General features: G+C 43.2%; 1 protein-coding gene across 1 annotated transcript in view; it reads left to right on the forward strand.

The window, feature by feature from the left end:
* The first annotated feature begins 126 nt into the window (after positions 1 to 126).
* The window catches only part of LOC118401464 (vertebrate ancient opsin-like), an 80,099-nt gene continuing 58,155 nt past the window's right edge, over positions 127 to 22,070 (forward strand). The window contains exon 1 of the mRNA XM_035799004.2: positions 127 to 230. The gene's annotated coding sequence lies outside the window, so the exon portion shown is untranslated. The remainder of the gene's footprint in view (positions 231 to 22,070) is intronic.

Here is a 22,070-nt window from a genome sequence, read left to right on the forward strand (position 1 = left end):
CGTGCAGCAACCTGCATGCACATATTCCCCATTGGATAATGTTGAGGGAGAGAGCGCTCTGATTGGAGGGAACACACTCGGGTACTTTGCATGTGCGTCCCTTGGACAAAGCCACACTCTATCAAGATCGTCTTGTACTGCTATTAATGATGCATCATACGGTAGAAATCATTGTTTCAAGATTTGACAAATACGATTCATTTACAATATAACCCATTACCGATGACAATGTAAGTACATTAAACTCAATACAACTATGCTGTATGGTGATTTCATTGTTACCAGTGATTTGCAGGAGGATCAAGATGCGATTATAGCCTTTGCATTTCTAGAAGAGGCATCCAGTATTTATTGAAACGCATTCTTTATGTTTTTGGATTGTGGATGTATAACAAGCATATAGACTAGGCCTACTTCACTAAGGTTTACATTTTAGAAAAGTATTAATCAAATCTATTTCAGCGCAAGATCAAATTAACTGACCACAATAATGGATTATTTTGCAGCTAAGTATCATCTTAACTTTACACTCAATTCCTATTTGTGCTATTATTCGTAGCTTACATGGTCTGTTTTAGAAGTCGAAATTAATAACGGATTCATTGGGCTGTTTAGTTGTTGTGGGGTTATCTTGATATGGTCTGTAAATGCTGTAAACAAATGTTTTAGACCTATATACAATTGTTATATATTTTTTTATATATATATAGAAATTACCATTATTTTGGTTTCGTGTTATGTTGTAAATCTTTTTTTTATAGTACGGGTCAAGACAAACATAGTGAGTCTTAAAGATGGTATCACTTGGCCTACTCAATAGAAAATCAGATAAGCGATTGTATCTGTATCACTGTCACTGGTCAGAGGCACCGATATCTTTACCCTGGTAGCCTTCATCGTGTCCAAACTGACAACCAAAACCGTGTAACAGATAGACCTGTCTTTTTTTCATGACTCAAATTATCATTGTTGTTTTTGCATTATTTCCGTCATGAGATAGGACCTGGACTGAGGAAACCGCGTGGCAATTTAGTTAACAATAGGTCTATACATTATATAGGGGCAGAGAGATAAAACGAGTCTATAGTTAAGTCACATTTTCAAACGCGTTAAAAACATGAATAATACTATAAATGGATTTCACATATTTGTTTGTTCATTGTCATTATTTTAGGTCATATTATCCACAGTCAATATAATGTTATTGACGACCAGTTATGTAACTATTTAATCGGAAAGGACAGGTGATGAAAACAATCTTCATCCGTCAATTCACTCATTCGTTTTCACAGTCATTGGAAAGTTCAATACACCAGACACTGTTTGACTATTAGGCAATAATCAATCCGGAAAAAAACGTTAATTTCACCTGCAACCACTGGATAACTGCAATTGCACAGAGAATAATGTAAAAAAAAGGCAATCTACTTTAAAAAAAACATATTGTGAAATGATCAATACTTTTTGATTGAATAATCCTTTGCCCACTGGTAGCCTATGCATGTTGCGTCTTGATGCATCAGCCTATGCCACATAGTGGCACATTTACAGGCCATAACTAAAATGGGGCTATAGTTTTGTTTAAATTCATCATTAACAAATGTTTTGTATCTATTATTTATCAACCAACTTTTTGGAATGCATTCTCCACCCCAGTATTTCTATTACTAATGTTCACATCAGTCTGTGCATTTGTAGGCCTACTAAGCAGCACGGTCAATTCAAAATCTGCTCAAACTATCTATATCTTGACTTTAACATAAACGTATTATATTTGCACTAATTATAGGAGGCCTTTATTACGGAGTTGAATTATAGGTGCCTTACAACTTATTCATTGTAAAAACTCGATATTATATCAGATATTTGAATTATATCCCCCTGTAAACGCATTAGTTTGTTATTACAAGTATTACAAGTATTGAAGGTAGGCCTTATTACAAATATATATATATTTCTTCTTCTTATTATTAATCATCAATATAAGTCATTGACTGTTGTTTACAGCGGGAAGGGTAACCTGTACGCCCATCACATTACATGTAAAACAAAAAACGAAATATACTAATTAAAATTATAATCGAACATTTTAATGTTCAATTTAATGAATTCGTTGTTATAATTGTTTTATATCTCATGATTTAATTAAATGGACGTTTAAAGCTAATACCAATCAGAAAAAAAGCTGACGTCAACTATAACATTGAAGTAAATAAACCATTTTACAAAAATGCCAGAGGCACGAATCCCAGATTTTAGTTTCGAAGAGCCCCCTCTTGGCGTCAAGAAGAGTTGTTTATCAGAGACTATTTCATAATTTTCTCCAAACTAAATCCAAGTAATTAGGCTAAAATAAAAAGCCTAGGCCATCACCCACTAAACTCATAGCACACACCCTTGAGCAGAGGTGTAAAGTAACTAAGTAAAAATAATTGTAAGTAGGTTACTACATAAAGGCCCACTGCTGTCAAAAACGTGATTTCCTGGGTTTTACCATTTATATACATTTCCACACTATGGAGGTTGGAATAATACTGTGAAATTGTGAAAATTATGATAATACCATTTTAATGTAAGAGCTGTTTGAAAAGATCACCTGAAATGTCAGCCTGATTTGGCTGAAGGGAGTTTTGACCTTCCATGGATGCATCACCATGCAATAAATGAGTTAATAGACCAATAAGAAAGAGACTTCCAAACCTCTTTACCAATAACAGCTCATTCATTTCCAGTTTTCCCCTCCCTACTCAAACCTCTCCCAGACAGTCCTAGCTAAATTATTTGAGAAATTGCTGTCTGCAAAAAAACATTTTTGTTTCTTTTTGACCATTTTAATTGAACACAATCACAGTAAGGTATACTTCATTGTTAACCAGAAATGATTTGATATTGATATACCTTTATGTATTTTTGAGGCGTATCTGTACTTTACTATTTATATTTGAAACAACTTTGACTTCACTACATTCCACAAGAAAATATGTACTTTTTACTCCCATACATTTTTCCTGAGACCCAAAAGTACTCGTTACATTTCGAATGCTCAGGCAGGACAGCAACTGAGCAATACAGTCCAATTCGCGCACCTTGTATTTAACTCGTAATTTCTACTGCCTCTATTTTCGAGGACTCACTAAACACAAATACTGCGTTTGTAAAGTCTGTCGATATGAGGTTCTGTTGAGTCAGTTACATCATAACTCTCTACCTTTGTTTCAAATTAGACAACGTCCTATACAATCCTGTGCAACAGAGCAGCCGTCAGCCATCAGTTTTACAATGCCTTCAGAAACTATTCACACCCCTTGAATTTTTCCACATTTTGTTGTGTTAAAGCCTGCATTTAAAATGGTTTACATTGATATGTTGTGTCACTGGGCTACACACAATACTCCATAATGTCAAAGTGGAATTAGGTTTTTCGATTTCTTTCTAAATTAACTAAAAATGAAAAGCTTAAATGTCTTGTTTCAATAAGTATTCAGCCCCTTATGGCAAGATGAAATAAGTCCACGACTAAAAATGTGCCTAACAAGTCAGATAATAAGTTGCGTGGACACTAATAGTGTTTAACATGCTTTTTGAATGACTGCCTCATCTCTGTTTCTCACACATACAGTTAGTTATCTGTAAAATCCCTCAGTCGAGTAGTGAATTTCAACCATAGATTCAACCACAAAGACCAGGGAGGTTTTCCAATGCCTCGCAAAGAAGGTCACCTATTGGTAGAAGGGTACAAATAAATAAATAAATAAATACTTTTAATATCCTTTTGAGCATGGTGTTATTACACTTTGTATCAAAACACCCAGTCACTACAAACTCACTACTACAACTCAGTTTCCTTACTCCGTACCTTCCTTCCTTAATCCTTACCTTCCTTACTCCTTACCTTCCTTACTCCTTACCTTCCTTCCTTCCTTCCTTCCTTCCTTCCTTAATCCTTACCTTCCTTACTCCTTACCTTCCTTACTCCTTACCTTCTTTACCTTCCTTACTCCTTACCTTCCTTACTCCTTTACTTTCCTTACCTTCCTTAATCCTTACCTTCCGTACCTTCCTTACCTTCCTTAATCCTTACCTTCCTTACTCATTACCTTCCTTACTCCTTACCTTCCTTACTCCTTACCTTCCTTACCTTCCTTAATCCTTACCTTCCTTACCTTCCTTACTCCTTACCTTCCTTAATCCTTACCTTCCTTACTCCTTACCTTCCTTACTCCTTACCTTCCTTACTCCTTACCTTCCTTACCTTCCTTAATCCTTACCTTCCTTAATCCTTACCTTCCTTACTCCTTACCTTCCTTACTTTGCTTAATCCTTACCTCCCTTACCTTCCTTAATCCTTACTCCTTGCCTTCCTTACTCCTTACCTTCCTTACTCAGCCGAAGAGAAAGGAACCCACTCAGGGATTTCACCATGAGGCCAATGGTGACATTTACAGAAAATTGTAGTTACTCCACAACATCAACCTAATTGACAGAGTGAAAAGGGGGAAGCTTGTACAGAATAAAATATAAAAAATGCATCATGTGTGCAACAAGGCACTAGAGTAATACTGCAAAACAATTGGCAAAAAAAATAAAGTTTTGTCATGAATACAGGGTGTTATGTTTGGGGCAAATCCAATACAACACATTACTGAATACAACTCCATATTTTCAAGCATCGTGGTGGCTGCCTCATGTCATGGGCATGCTTGTAATCGTTAAGGACTGGGGAGTTCAGGATAAAAAAATCTACCTTTGCGTATATAAGCACAGGAAAAATCCTCTGCTTTCCACCAGATAGTGGGCGATGATTTCACCTTTCAGCAGGACAATAACCTAATACAGATGGCCAAATCTACTCTGGAGTTGCTTACCAAGAAGGCAGTGCATGTTTCAGAGTGGCTGAGTTACAGTTTTGAATCTGCTTTAAAATTGATGACAAGAACTGAAAATGGTTGTCTACCAATGATCAACAACCAATTTGACAAAGCTGGAAGAATAAAAAATAAAAATGGGCAAAAGTTGCACAATCCAGGTGTGGAAGCTCTTAGAGACTTACCAAGAAAGACAGCTGTAATCGCTGACAAATGTGCTTCTACAAAGTATTGACTCAGGGGTGCGAATACTTATGTAAATTTGATATTTCTGTATTTCCTTTTCAATAAATTTGCAAACATTTCTAAAACATGCTTTCACTTTGTCATTATGGGGTATTGCGGCATATGTCAGACCCCATAATACGTCCCAAAAATTGTTCTCCTCATGAAAATGTCTTTAGTGTCAAGTCTTACAAGACTCGTCTGAATGTAACCTGGTACCAGTTTAAAAAATAATGGAATTATGGCAGTACCTTTGGCCCCAAAAACAGGTTAAAAAAGGGTAAAAAAAAATGTATCACCATAATTTCCTTAGCTTTCTTATATCTCTCAGTTATACAGTAGGACAAACACTTCAAAACATACTTCCTTTTGATTTATTTTTTGACAGTGTATTGCCATGAATTTTTTTTAAATTCAGTCAACATGGGGCAGAATTAGAGTCAACATGGGTTAGCATCCCTGTGGAACGCTTTCAACACCTTGTAAAGTCCATGCGCCAACTGATTAAGGCTTATTGATGTCACATGTTAAATCCACTTAAATCAGTGTATAGATGACGGGGAGGAGATGTGTTAAAGAATGGTTGTTAATCCTTGAGACATGGAGGTGTATGTGTGCCATTCAGAGGGTGATTGGGCAAGACAACATATGTAAGTGCCTTTCAATGGGGTATGGTAGTAGGTGCCAGGTGCACTGGTTTGAGTGTGTCAAGAACTGCAACACTGCTGGGTTTTTTACACTCAACAATGTCCTGTGTGTATCAAGAATGGTCCGCCACCCAAAGGACATCCAGCCAACTTGATAGAACTGTGGGAATCATTGGCGTCAACATGGGCCAGCATCCGTGTGGAACGCGTTCGAGACCATGAAGAGTCTATGCCCCGACAAATTGAGGCTGCTCTGGAGCCAAGGCTAAAGTAGATATATTGAAGATTACAGTATTATTATTGCAAAATTATAGACAAAAAACTCAGTATCATCGGAAGTATTATCGTTTACGGCATTAAATAAAGGATATAAATCAAACCAATAAACAGAACACACACAACATGAGGTCAATAACAGCCCAGACTCCTATCCAGGTATCACATTTGAGAATGAGGCTCCTAATTTGATTGGATCATATATGATTTAGATACCGGAGCTACTGTCGAGAAATACCAATCACCTTTTTTATATACACCCCAGAGAGATGAAGAGCAGACCCCATTATTTGATGCTCAGCATCGCATCTGATCCAGACACGTAAACAGGGTTGAGTGCGCACTCTAGTGACACAAACTTTGTCCTACAATACAAACGTGGGTTATCGTCGCGTTATTGTCAGACCTTGGCTCACGTGGGTCAATTCACTTGATTTCATATGGTTTACTAAGAAAACCATCTTCAAAGCAATCAAGGGGGAGATTATTGGTCTTTTGATTATATACTGGACACCATAAAGAACCACACATGAAGGACAGTGTGAGCCTCCGTGTTGTACACCGTTGGAGCAGCGAGGACACATGAGATGCTGTCTGGTTTATAGCGCAAATCCATCATGAGTTGCGTTGCTCCTGAATTCTCAAGGGTCGAAAGTTCCATTAGACCATAGCTTGTATGATATAAGTGAAAAACATCATTTACAAAGCTCTTCAGGAGCTGTACAACACTTGACATCCCCTGGCAACAGCGTATCAGGCTACTGGCGTTCAGTACTTTATTAAAAATGAACAAATATTGGTGCAGTATTAGATACTGAAAACTTGAATGTAAAGGCACTGAAAAGGAATACTGAGAGAGAGAATTGTGGGAATACACAATTCAATGTGCTATTTTGCATCAGCAGGGAATTGGGATGGCCACCATTGTTCTGATGAAGAGGTTTGTACCTCTTAGGTGTTGGACTGACAGTTGCAGGGATCTGTGTTCGATCCCCAGTTGGGGTGCCCCCAGAATGAGCTCTTCTGTTGTGAGAAGTGGTATGGTGTTATGAAGGTATGTCCAGCTGTAAGACAGGGCACGGGGACACACTTTCCAAAAGGAAGGGGACAGCGACCTTATAGTGACCTGGTCAAGAGGTTTACACCTGTTGATGGTATGGCTAAAGTGTTGGACTGACAGTCACAGGGCCTGTGTTTAAGTCCCACAGCAGTATTGTTTTTCAGATGTACTTTGACAGTAGAATTTTAAATCATTTAATTTCACCATTCATTTATGTTAAGTATAATAAGCCTGAATACTATGCTGATTTGGTTTTTGTGTCATTTTCCTGGTTCAACAATAATACAGAGATAAACACTGTTCTATATCTCCACTAGATGGCAACAAATACTAAATAGAGAGCACAGCCACACACCCATGAAGCAAATCAAATCAAATGTTATTTGTCACATGCGCCAAGTACAACAGGTGGAGACTTTACAGTGAAGCGCTTACCTATGAGCCCTATCCCAACAATGCAGAGTTAAAAATAAGATTTTTATTTTATTTTTATAAAATAGGAAATAGTAACGGAATAAAATCGCAATGATGAGACTATATACAAGTACTGGTACCGAGTTAATGTACAGGGGTATGAGGTGGTTGAGGTAATTGAGGTAATATGGGCATTCCATGTAGGGATTTTGGAATCTGGGCAAGTTGATTTATCAGGATATTACTGCTCAGCCTTTGAAAACATACCAATAAATATTTTTCTACTTTTACTGTACCTTTGGAACTGTATCAGTTTTTTATACATTTAAAAAAATGTAATTAGGCAAGTCAGTTAAGAACAAATTCTTAATTACAATGACAGCCTCCCCGGGCCAAACCTGGACGACGCTGGGCCAATTGCGCGCCACTCTATGGGACTCTCAATTACGGTCAGTTGTGATACAGCCTGGAATCAAACCAGGGTCTGTAATGATGCCTCTTGCACGGAGATGCAGTGCCTTAGACCGCTGTGTCACCCGGGAGGACAGGATATGAAAAAGTGATGAAAAATATCCCACTGGATACACTACATCATTTCAACGTGGATAATTGAGTAATATTTGGTTGACACATTGATTTTCTTCATTTATTTAACTATGCAAGTCAATTAAGAACAAAAATATTATTTACAATCAAGGTCGACCAAGTGGTAAAATGCCTCCTGCGGGGACGGGGGCTTGGATTTAAAATAATAATCTGGGAGTCTGTGAGGAAGATTAAGGTTTTGATTTATGGAGTTGATAAAGTTAAATGGTTAACTATTCAGAGCCTGTGCATCTGTTGTTGACAGACGGAAAGTATTCAGACCCCTGTACTTTTTCCACATTTTGTTTTCTTACAGACCTAGTCTAAAATGTATTAAATATTTTTCCCCCTCATCAAATTACACACAGTACACCATAATGACAAAGCGAAAACAGGTTATCAAATGTTGCACATTTATTAAAATAGAAATATTACATTTACATAAGTATTCAGACCCTTTACTATGAGACTCGAAATTGAGCTTATAAGCATCCTGCTTCCATTGATAATCCTTAAAGTTTAAGGATAAAGTTTCTACAACTTGATTGGAGTCCACCTGTGGTAAATTCAATTGATTGGACATGATTTGGAAAGGCACACCTGTCTATTTATGGTCCCAGGGGAGCAACTTTCACTGGGGACGTGGGGGACATGTCCCCCCCACATTCTGAAAGTGCATTTTTGTCCTCCCCAGTTTTATCATTGGAATGTGACACAAAAAAAAGGCAACAGTGTGCTTTAGGACCATTCGGACGCCTCCGAGCGTTCAGGGAGGCTGTTTGGAGTGTTTATTTGACTGGATAAAAAAAACAATATATATACTGTATACACACACACACACACACACACACACACACACACACACACACACACACACACACACACACACACACACACACACACACACACACACACACACACACACTATCAGTCAAAAGGTTGGACACCTACTCATTCAAGGGCTTTTCTTTATTTTTCAATTTTCTACATTGTAGACATCATAGACATCAAAACTATAAAATAACACATATGGAATCATGTTAATCGTGTTAAACAAATCAAGATATGTTTTATATTTGAGAGTCTTCAAAGTAGCCATCCTTTGCCTTGATGACAGCTTTGCACACTCTTGGCATTCTCTCAACCAGATTCATGAGGCAGTCACCTGAATTGCATTTCAATTTTACCAGGTGTGCCTCGTTAAAGCTCATTTGCGGAATTTCTTTCCTTCTTAATGCGTAGAAAATAATACAAATAAAGAAAAACCCTTGAATGAGTAGGTGTCCAAACTTTTGACTGGCACTGTATATATATATACAGTATATCTTTTTTTAACAGATTTGTCCTGAGGGGGCATGTTCCCCTGTGCCCCCTATGGACATGACACTTCTGTATATATACACATGTTCACAGATGACAGGGCTGGAACATAAAAGGATGGTCAAAAAATGACCCAATTAGGGTTAAGGTGCTCCAAGCCATCAAAATTAACCAAACTTGCTCTAGTCAGCTTGATTATGCAACAACAACACAGTGTCTTTAAAAAATGTCATGTGGCTTGCCAGACCTAATTTTTACCTTTGGAATCAGATAAAGAACATTAAACTTTGCTCAGAACTTCTGTTTGATGTTTTTGACAGGAGGATTCCAACCTCTAATGTTGAGACGAGATAACAATGATAAGAACAGAATAATCATCCAGTCTCTGACAAAATATTCTCAAATAATATTCAAACAAATAATCTTACAGACAATAAAATAATCACACACATCTAGGAATAAAGCTTACACTGTAGGAGTTCTGACGTTGCAGTTATTTATTTTTAGATCACTGAAATTAAACATGTCAATCAAGAAACATGAACCTTTTGCGGAAATGTTAACGTCTTAAAAAAAGAGACAGTTGGGGATATTTGGAAAGTTCATTTGTTAGTGGTTTTTACCCAAATGATGTCTGTGTTCTTTAGGGTGACTCACTTTTTCTGAAACCAAGTTCAGCGGAAAGACAGTTCCTCTCTCTCTCTCTCCTGCTTCATTTAATGGGAATGAATTCAATAATAGTATGCTGTTTGCTAAAATGTAATAACTCACAGTCTAGCCACCTGCGGGTTTCCAAATGTGCTTCTAGGTTTTTGGTCAGAAATGTGCACTCTTATCCTGTAGCAAAACATTAGCACACTAACAAGCTTATTTGTAGGGGGTAGGAGACAGATGAAGTACAGTAAGTCATATTATGTGCCATTATGGAGTCTTGCCTCTTGCCATTATGGCTCTCTTTATGTCCCCCAGTCTCTCCTCTCTCCATGATCTGCTTTGAGCATTCACAGATGCCCCAAGAAATTAAATACATTTGCAGTGTCCTTGTTAAAAGCCAAACTACAGTATAAATCTGTCAGCTGTCAAATAGACCGTTTTTTCAGCTGTACCCGCTTTCCCCTAAACCTGCCATACATTTACCAGCATGTCACATGTGCAACCAGGGGGGAAATGATCCTAGACGACCTTTATTCCACACAGAGAGATGCATACAAAGCTCTCCCCTGCCCTCCATTTGGCAAATCTGACAACAATTATATCCTCCTGATTCCTGCTTACAAGCAAAAACTAAAGGAGGAAGTACCAGTGACTCGCTCAATACGGAAGTGGTCAGATGACACGGATGCTACACTACAGGACTGTTTTGCTAGCACAGACTGGAATATGTTCCACGATTCATCCAATGGCATTGAGGAATACACCACCTCAGTCATCGGCTTCATCAATAAGTGCATCGATGACGTCGTCCCCACAGTGACTGTACGTACATATCCCAACCAGAAGCCATGGATTACAGACAACATCCGTATCGAGCTAAAGGCTAGAGCTGCCGCTTTCAAGGAGCGGGAGACTAATCCAGACGCTTATAAGAAATCCTGCCATGCCCTCAGACGAACCATCAAACAAGCAAAGCGTCAATACAGGATTAAGATTGAATTCTACTACACCGGCTCTGACACTCGTCGGATGTGGCAGGGCTTTAAAACTATTACGGACTACAAAAGAAAACCCAGACACGAGCTGCCCAGTGACGCGAGCCCAACAGACGAGCTAAATGCCTTTTATGCCCGCTTCGAGGCAAGCAATACTGAAGCATGCACGAGAGCACCAGCTGTTCTGGATGACTGTGTGATAACGCTCTCGGTAGCCGATGTGAACAAAACCTTTAAAACAGGTCAACGTTCACAAAGCCGCTTGGCCAGACGGATTAACAGGACGTGTACTCAAAGCATGCACGGACCAACTGTCAAGTCTTTCACTGACATTTTCAACCTCTACCTGACCGAGTCTGTAATACCTACATGTTTCAAGCAGACCACCATAGTCCCTGTGCCCAAGGAAGTGAAGGTAACCTGCCTAAATTATTACCGCCCCGTGGCACTCACTTCAGTAGCCATGAAGTGCTTTGAAAGGCTAGTCATGGCTCACATAACAGCATCCTCCCAGAAACCCTAGACTCACTCCAATTCGCATACCGCCCCAACAGATCCACAGATGATGCAATCTCAATCGCACTCCAAATCGCCCTTTCTCACCTGGACAAAAGGAACACCTATGTGAGAATGCTGTTCATCGACTACAGTTCAGCGTTCAACACTATAGTGCCCACAAACCTCATCACAAAGCTAAGGACTCTGGGACTAAACAACTCCGTCTGCAACTGGATCCTGGACTTCCTGACAGGCTGCCCCCATCTGGTAAGAGTAGGCAACAACACGTCCGCCACGCTGATCCTTAACACTGGGGCCCCTCAGGGGTGTGTATTTAGTCCCCTCCTGTATTCCCTGTTCACCCACGACTGCGTGGCCAAACACGACTCCAACACCATCATTAAGTTTGCTGACAACACAGTGGTAGGCCCTGTCACCGACAATGATGAGACGGCCTATAGGGAGGAGGTCAAAGAACTGGCCGTGTGGTGCAAGGACAACCTCTCCCTCAATGTGAGCAAGACAAAGGAGCTGATCGTGGACTACAGGAAAAGGAGCGCCGAACTTGCCCCCATTAACATCAACGGGGCTGTAGTCGAGCGGGTTGAGAGTTTAAAGTTCCTTGGTGTCCACATCACCAACGAACTATCATGATCCAAACATACCAAGACAGTCGTGAAGAGGGCACAACAAAACCTTTTCCCCCTCAGGAGACTGAAAAGATTTGGCATGGGTCCCCATATCCTCAAAAGGTTCTACAGCGGCGCCATCGAGAGCATTCTGACCGGGTGCATCGCCACCTGGTATGGCAACTACTCGGCATCTGACCGTAAGGCGCTACAGGGGTAGTGTGAACGACCCAGTACATCGCTGGGGCCAAGATTCCTGCCATCCAGGACCTATATGATAGGCCGTGTCAAAGGAAAGCCCATAAAATTGTCAGAGACTCCAGTCACCCAAGTCACCCGCATGGAAAGCGGTCCCGGAGCGCCAAGTCTAGGACCAAAAGGTTTCTACCCCCAAGCCATTAGACTGCTGAACAATTCATAAAAATCGCCACCGGACAATTTACATTGACCCCCCCCCCCTTGTATACTGCTGCTACTTGCTGTTTGTTTGTTACCAATGCATAGTCACTTCGCCCCCACCTACATGTACAGATTACCTCAACTAGCCTGTACCCCTGTACACTGACTCGGTACCGGTCCCCATGTTTATAGCCTTGTTGTGTTACTTTTTATTTTTTAGCCTGCTTGGTAAATATTTTCTTCTTCTTGAACTGCACTGTTGGTTAAGGGCTTGTAAGCATTTCACGGTAAAGTCTACACTTGTTGCATTCGGCGCATGTGGCAAATAAAGTTTGATTCGATGTTACGTTAACATACTATAAAGTGTGCTGAGTAGATTTGACTTGACGGTGAAAATGTGTAACTAAAGCAACATACAGGGGGCCAAATATATTGACACTCTTGTACTTTTCTTCCTTATTTCTTTTCAAATAAGCTGAAATAAAAAAAACGTTTGGGGCTTGATTCAGATCAGATATGCTTTAGCCGACATCCGCATATATAGCGATTGTATTGGCGGTGTGGAGGTGGAACTGCGTTAGAGCTGTCAATCCACAAGCAGCTCCCGGTATTATACTAAAGCGGACAATGCCAAGTCTCATTACACGAAATTCCAGCCTTGTTTACAAGTTTGAACACTGGAATGTGAGATGTAATCTACACCATGATTAGGCTGATAGAAATTCTCATTTCATTTAATGATTTTCATTTTGAGCATCATTATTTTTTATATAGCCTACACTTTCTCATTCTGAACTTCTAAAGCAGTTGCACCTCCCAACATTGCCAAAACATCAGCTATGCTGGTGTCGGCTATTGCTGGTTAACGCTTGATCTGATTGAATCCAGGCTTTGGTCTCCACACCTTATAACTGGATTTTCAACATTGCAGAACCAATTACATTTTCGTGAACTTCATTTTACGATTTTAATTGAGAAAATACAAGGCATGGACAAAATGATTGGCACCCCGGAGCTCGTACTTGTTTATACAGCCTTTGGCCAAGATTACCGCTTGTTGCACATTTCTACTGGCAATTTGGCCCACTCTCCAGCAGCAAATGGCTCTTTCTTCAATGTTTTAGGGGTTCCCTCCACCAACAGTTGTTTTCAGATCTCGCCATAGGTTTTGGATGTGATTCTTCTGGAACCCTTCCAGGATGCTTTTGATGTGTGTTTTGGGGTCGTTGTCCTGCTGAAAGACCCACAATCTTCAATGGAGGGCAAGCTCATTGATGACTACAAGATGCATTTGTCTGCAGTTATCTTGGCCAACGGCTGTGCAACCAAGTACTAGCTCTGGTGTGGAAATCACTTTGTCCATGATATGTCTTTATTTTCCGAATTCAAATTGTAAATTTACTTTACACAAATCAAATTGATGCTGCAATGCTGAAAATCCAATTGCAAGGTGTGGAGACAAAGTTTTCAATAAGGGCTGTTCTTGAATTGCTGTGGCATTTGCGTCCCTCGTCTTTGCAACCATGAAAAACACTAAAAGGATAGAAGCTTTTACTCACCAAAGTAACAATGCAGTGTGGTCAAAGACATAGTAACTTATCTGTTGTCACGATTTGGTTACCTATAACAACAAGCAGTGGGGAACCATCAGGGCCCTCTACACCCTCAGAGAGGGCCTAAAGATAGATACAAATCTGTATATATTTCAATATATTATCATTTGTCATTTTGTTTTCATTGAGTTTGTGTTGGAAAAAGGGTAAATATCCAAGAGAAAAAAAATGTCCAAATCAGAATTTTCTTTGGTAGTCTCTTGGTAGAAATAATCTCTGGGCTCCACACTCATTGGCTAGGCCCTCAGGCTTTGAATAGAAGTCACCAGCCAACTTCATTGACGTCAGTTAGAGCATTACATTTACATTTACATTACATTTAAGTCATTTAGCAGACGCTCTTATCCAGTGCGACTTACAAATTGGTGCATTCACCTTATGACATCCAGTGGAACAGCCACTTTACAATAGTGCATCTAAATATTTTAAGGGGGGTGAGAAGGATTACTTTATCCTATCCTAGGTATTCCTTAAAGAGGTGGGGTTTCAGGTGTCTCCGGAAGGTGGTGATTGACTCCGCTGTCCTGGCGTCGTGAGGGAGTGTGTTCCACCATTGGGGAGCCAGAGCAGCGAACAGTTTTGACTGGGCTGAGCGGGAACTGTACTTCCTCAGTGGTAGGGAGGCGAGCAGGCCAGAGGTGGATGAACGCAGTGCCCTTGTTTGGGTGTAGGGCCTGATCAGAGCCTGGAGGTACTGAGGTGCCGTTCCCCTCACAGCTCCGTAGGCAAGCACCATGGTCTTGTAGCGGATGCGAGCTTCAACTGGAAGCCAGTGGAGAGAGCGGAGGAGCGGGGTGACGTGAGAGAACTTGGGAAGGTTGAACACCAGACGGGCTGCGGCGTTCTGGATGAGTTGTAGGGGTTTAATGGCACAGGCAGGGAGCCCAGCCAACAGCGAGTTGCAGTAATCCAGACGGGAGAGGACAAGTGCCTGGATTAGGACCTGCGCCGCTTCCTGTGTGAGGCAGGGTCGTACTCTGCGGATGTTGTAGAGCATGAACCTACAGGAACGGGCCACCGCCTTGATGTTAGTTGAGAACGACAGGGTGTTGTCCAGGATCACGCCAAGGTTCTTAGCGCTCTGGGAGGAGGACACAATGGAGTTGTCAACCGTGATGGCGAGATCATGGAACGGGCAGTCCTTCCCCGGGAGGAAGAGCAGCTCCGTCTTGCCGAGGTTCAGCTTGAGGTGGTGATCCGTCATCCACACTGATATGTCTGCCAGACATGCAGAGATGCGATTCGCCACCTGGTCATCAGAAGGGGGAAAGGAGAAGATTAATTGTGTGTCGTCTGCATAGCAATGATAGGAGAGACCATGTGAGGTTATGACAGAGCCAAGTGACTTGGTGTATAGCGAGAATAGGAGAGGGCCTAGAACAGAGCCCTGGGGGACACCAGTGTTGAGAGCGCGTGGTGAGGAGACAGATTCTCGCCACGCCACCTGGTAGGAGCGACCTGTCAGGTAGGACGCAATCCAAGCGTGGGCCGCGCCGGAGATGCCCAACTCGGAGAGGGTGGAGAGGAGGATCTGATGGTTCACAGTATCGAAGGCAGCCGATAGGTCTAGAAGGATGAGAGCAGAGGAGAGAGAGTTAGCTTTAGCAGTGCGGAGCGCCTCCGTGATACAGAGAAGAGCAGTCTCAGTTGAATGACTGGTCTTGAAACCTGACTGATTTGGATCAAGAAGGTCATTCTGAGAGAGATAGCGGGAGAGCTGGCCAAGGACGGCACGTTCAAGAGTTTTGGAGAGAAAATAAAGAAGGGATACTGGTCTGTAGTTGTTGACATCGGAGGGATCGAGTGTAGGTTTTTTCAGAAGGGGTGCAACTCTCGCTCTCTTGAAGACGGAAGGGACGTAGCCAGCGGTCAGGGATGAGTTGATGAGCGAGGTGAGGTAAGGGAGAAGGTCTCCGGAAATGGTCTGGAGAAGAGAGGAGGGGATAGGGTCGAGCGGGCAGGTTGTTGGACGGCCGGCCGTCACAAGACGCAAGATTTCATCTGGAGAGAGAGGGGAGAAAGAGGTCAGAGCACAGGGTAGGGCAGTGTGAGCAGAACCAGCGGTGTCGTTTGACTTAGCAAACGAGGATCGGATGTCGTCGACCTTCTTTTCAAAATGGTTGACGAAGTCATCTGCAGAGAGGGAGGAGGGGGGGGGGAGGAGGATTCAGGAGGGAGGAGAAGGTGGCAAAGAGCTTCCTAGGGTTAGAGGCAGATGCTTGGAATTTAGAGTGGTAGAAAGTGGCTTTAGCAGCAGAGACAGAAGAGGAAAATGTAGAGAGGAGGGAGCGAAAGGAGCATCATTTTGGAATGACGGTAGAATCGACCAATCACAAATTGTCTTGTAATAGGTGGGACAATTGTATGATGCCAATAAGTATTTCAGTAATTCAGAGCCAATAGCGAGCCTTCTCTTGTTTTCTCAAGCTTTAGCCTAGCTAGCTGGCTAGCTTTTTGCAGTGAGTGTACATAACGATGGCGGTGGCAATTGCAGAGAGAGTAACCGAGGACGATGTGGTGGCTAAATTGTTAGTATTGCCCTTTGCAAACTTGCTCACAATGACAAAGTCAGGCACAACAGGGAGATTCTGAAGTGCCTTATTCATATGGTTGTGTTTTTAGGCAAGCAAGAATTAACATTCAGAGGACGTGATGAGGGTAAAGAATCAGCTAATAAGGGAAACTACTTGGAAATACTGGATTTCTTGGCTGAGTATGACAGCCCGTTAAACTGCCATTTGGCTACGTCTACCGTGTTCACAGGCACTTCCAGCCAAATCCAAAATGACCTGATACACGTGGTCGTGAATGTAATGACAGATGTCATGAAGGAAGAAAACCCCCTTTGTAACCATCATGGTTGACGAGACGATAGACATCAGCAATGTCGCCCAAATGTCTTATGTGTTGCGTTACACTACCAATGGTGGTGTGAAGGAAAGGTTTTTCAAATTTGAGGATAAACAGGGCAGAAGTGGTTGCTGACCGAATTACCAGCTTTTTAGAGGAGTGTGAATGCAAGGCCAAAGTTATGGCACAGTGTTACGATGACTGCGGAGTCATGGCCTCTGGTATAAATGGAGTACAGGCCAAGGTGAACAAAACTATGCAGCAAGCTCTGTTCATTTATTGCCATGTGCACACTCTTAATCTGGTGATGTCACAAGGTGCTGGTAAACTAAATTAATGCACCATTTTTTTCTCTCATCTTGGTGGCCTAGCAGCGTTTTTCTCAAGATATGACAAACAAACAAAACTACTGGATGAAATATGCCAGCAAAGACTACCCAGAGTGGCGCCAACACGATGTATGAAAAAAAGGCAGAACTCATTGGACTCTTTGAATACATAGTGGACCATCACGATGACTCTGACGAAGACACCGTTCACAGCACAGATGGATACATGATGCACCTGACAAGCTTCGAGTTCTGCTTCCTGCTTATCCACGTTCTACTCCATATTTGCGTACTCCGACGTGCTGTTTGGAATATTGCAGAACAGGCAGTTTGACACGAAGTTCTGGTTGTCCAGGGTGGACGACTTCTGCAACACCACAGAGAGGGAAAAAGGAAAATTTGATTCCATCTTTGAGGACACTGAAGGAGAACGGGGTTCCAAGGGGGCGCAGGACACATATACAAAGAGACGTTCGCAGGCAGTACCAACAGCTACACAGTGTGATCGTCGACAACAATGTCACTCAGCTAAGAAGCAGGTTCAATGACCATGAAAGCCTCATGTTCCGTGCCCTCCTTGACCCACAAAAGTTCCCAATATAAAGGGAAACACCAAACGCCTAATTGTGATTTGCTGCGAGGGTAAGACTTTGAGGGTAAGAGCCCGGCTGATCTGCTCCACCTTCTCCAGCAGAAGAGACGAATTGATAGTATGCACCAATTGTATCTGCTTACCTATCTAGTTTTGACCATTCCAGTGTCCACTGCATCAGTAGAAAGAACATTTTCTGCACTAAAAAGGATCAAGACATATTCCAGGAACACCACTGGACAGGCCCGACTGTCAGCACTGGCTTTGATCTCAATCAAAATAGAACTTCTTTCAGATTTAAAATCAAAAGAAAATGTCACGTTCATCGTAACGAGGAGACCAAGGCGCAGTGTGATATGAATACATCTTTTAATAAATGAAGAACACTTAAACTATACAATACAACAAAACGAACGTGAAGCTAATACAACGAGCGCTGACATGTAACTACACATAGACAATAACCCACAGATAAACCAAGGAACATGGTTAACTAAATATGGTTCCCAATCAGAGACAACGATAAACAGCTGCCTCTGATTGAGCCAATCTAGGCAACCATAGACATATAAACTCCTAGACATACAAAAAAACCTAGATAATACAAAAAAACAAAACACACCACCCTTGTCACACCCTGACCAAACCAAACCAAATAATAAAGAAAACAAAGATAACTAAGGTCAGGGTGTGACAGTACCACCCCCCCCCCCCCAAAGGTGCGGAATCCCGGCCGCAAACCTAAACCTATATGGGAGGGTCTGGGTGGGGCATCTAACCTTGGTGGCGGCTTTAGTTTTGGACGCCGCCCCCCTTCTTTACACTGAGGGCTGGGGACCATCGCTGGAGACCCCGGGCTGGGGACCCCGGGCTGGGGACCGTCGTGGTAGGTTCCGGTCTGTGTCCCATCGTGGGAGGTTCCGGTCTGTGTCCCATCGTGGGAGGTTCCGGTCTGTGTCCCGTCGTGGGAGGTTCCGGACTGTGTCCCGTCATGGGAGGTTCCGACTGTGGTCTAGGTTCCGGTGTGGCCCGTCAGGTTGGGAGGTTGGCCCGTCGTGGTAGGTTCTGTGGCCCGTCATGGGAGGTTCCGGTCTGTGGCCCCGTCGTTGGAGGTTCCGGACTGTGGCCCGTCGTGGTAGGTTCCGGACTGTGGCCCGTCGTGTGAGGTTCCGGACTGTGGCCCGTCGTGTGAGGTTCCGGACTGTGGCCCGTCGTAAGTAGGTTCCGGACTGTGGCCCGTCGTGGTAGGTTCCGACTGTGGCCCGTCGTAGGTTCCGGACTGTGGCCGTGGGAGGTCGTGGTAGGTTGGCCCCGTGGGAGGGACTGTGGCCCGTCGTGGTAGGTTCCGGACTGTGGCCCGTCGTGGTAGGTTCCGGACTGTGGCCCGTCGTGGTAGGTTCCGGACTGTGGCCCGTCGTGGCCCGGGAGGTTCCGGACTGTGGCCCGTGGGAGGTTCGTGGGAGGTTCCGGTCTGTGTCCCATCGTAGGGAGTAGGTTCGACTGTCCGTAGGTTCCCTGTGGCACGTCGTGGAGGGTTCCCGTGGTAGGTTCCGGACTGTGGCCCGTGGTAGGTTCACTGTGGGAGGTTCCGGACTGTGGCCCTGTGGACCCCGTCATAGGGGAGGTCGTGGTAGGTTCCGGACTGTGGCCTGTCGTGGGAGGTTCCGGACTGGGTACCATCATGGGAGGTTCCGGACTGGGTACCGTCGCCGGACGCTCAGGACTGGATACTGTCGCCGGACGCTCTGGACTGGCGAGGCGCAGAGGACACGCACCTCAGGGCGAGTGCAGGGAGGAGGAACAGGGCGTAATGGACTGCCAAGGCGCACTATAGGCCTGGTGTGTGGTGCCGGCACTGGTGGTACCGGGCTGGGTACACGCACCCCAGGGCGAGTGCGAGGAGCAGGAACAGGGAGTACTGGACTGTGGAGGCGCACTGAAGGTCTGGAGCGTAGAGCTGACACAACCCGTCCTGGCTGGATGTTTATTTTCAGGGCACTGGCACAGGACGCACTGGGCTGTGCAGACTCACCGGAGACACAGTACGCAGAGCCGGCGCAGGATAACCTGGTCCAAGGAGGTGTACTGGAGACCAGGAGCGCTGAACCGGCACCCTCCTTTCTGGCTGGATGCCCATTCTAGCTGGAGACACTGTGCGCATCTCTGCATAACACAGTGCCTGACCAGTTACATGCTCCCCACGGTAAGCACGAGGAGTTGGCTCAGGTCTCCTACCTGGCTCAGCCAATCTCCTCCTCCCAAAAAAAACCTTGGGGCTGCCCCTCGGCTTCCGTGCTAGTCGTGTACCCTTATATTGTCGCCGTTCCTCCATTCTCCTGTATCCCTCCTCGCACTGTTCCATTGAATCCTGGGCGGGCTCTGGCACTCTCCTTGGATCGATTGACCACCTCTCTATCTCCTCCCAGTTTGTCACCCACTCATCCTTCTCCCGGGTCCATTTTTTCCACCAAGCGCTGTTCCTCCCTTTCACGCTGCTTGGTCCTTGTTTGGTGGGTTATTCTGTCACGTTCGTCGTAGTGAGGAGACCAAGGCGCAGTGTGATATGAATACATATTATTTTAATAAAAGAAGAACAATGAACAAACTATACAAAACAACAAAACGAACGTGCCGCTAATACAACGAGTGCTGACATGCAACTACACATAGACAATAACCCACAGATAAACCAAGGAATATGGCTACCTAAATATGGTTCCCAATCAGAGACAACGATAAACAGCTGCCCCTGATTGAAAACCAATCTAGGCAACCATAGACATATAAACCCCTAGACTAGCAAAACCCACAGACATACAAAAAACCAAAACACACCACCCTTGTCACACCCTGACCAAACCAAATAATAAAGAAAACATAAAAGCTATCTTTGTCACACCCTGACCTTAGTTATCTTGTTTTCTTTATTATTTGGTTTGGTCAGGGTGTGACAGAAAAGCTATTTGAACCTGCCATTGACCATTTCATAAAGAACAGGAGAATGGACATTTTTAAATGGTAATCATAATGGTGAGTGGACTTTTTGTTTTCACACTTCCAGTGGGTCAGACGTTTACATACACTAAGTTGACTGTGCCTTTAAACAGCTTGGAAAATTCCAGAAAATAATGTCATGGCTTTTGAAGCTTCTGATAGGCTAATTGACATCATTTGAGTCAATTGGAGGGGTACCTGTGGATGTATTTCAAGGCCTACCTTCAAACTCACTGCCTCTTAGCTTGACATCATGGGGAAATCAAAAGAAATCAGCCAAGACCTCAGAACAAATATTGTAGACCTCCACAAGTCTGATTCATCCTTGGGAGCAATTTCCAAACGCCTGAAGGTACCACGTTCATCTGTACAAACAATAGTACGCAAGTATAAACACCATGGGACTACGCAGCCGTCAAACCGCTCAGGAAGGAAACGCTTTCTGTCTCCTAGAGATGAATGTACTTTAGTGCGAAAAGTGCAACTCTATCCCAGAACAACAGCAAAGGACCCTGTGAAGATGCTGGAGGAAGCAGGTACAAAAGTATCTATATCCACAGTAAAACGAGTCCTATATCGACATAACCTGAAAGGCCGCTCAGCAAGGAAGAAGCCACTGCTCCAAAACCGCCATAAAAAGCAAGACTATGGTTTGCAACTGCACATGGGGACAAAGATAGTACTTTTTGTAGAAATGTCCTCTGGTCTGATGAAATAAAAATAGAACTGTTTGGCCAAAATGACCACCGTTATGTTTGGAGGAAAAAGGGGGAGGCTTGCAAGCCAAAGAATACCATCCCAACCATGAAACACGGGGGTGGCAGCATCATGTTGTGGGGGTGCTTTGCTACAGGAGGGACTGGTGCACTTCACAAAATAGATGGCATCATGAGGAAGGAATATTGTGTGGATATATTGAAGCAACATCAAGACATCAGTCAGGAAGTTAAAGCTTTTGGCAGAGTATAAAGACTCCGGGAGTCTGCGAGTTTACATCCTCAACATAAGAGAAGTAACATTTTCTGAACATGCTTTGTAAAAGTATACCGAATCCATCAGGGCCAGTCGCTTTTCCGTTAGGGAAGGAACGTACTGCAGAGACAACTTCTTCTAAAGTTACACCAT

Source organism: Oncorhynchus keta, chromosome 2, assembly GCF_023373465.1.
Source record: "Oncorhynchus keta strain PuntledgeMale-10-30-2019 chromosome 2, Oket_V2, whole genome shotgun sequence".
NCBI lineage: Eukaryota > Metazoa > Chordata > Actinopteri > Salmoniformes > Salmonidae > Oncorhynchus > Oncorhynchus keta.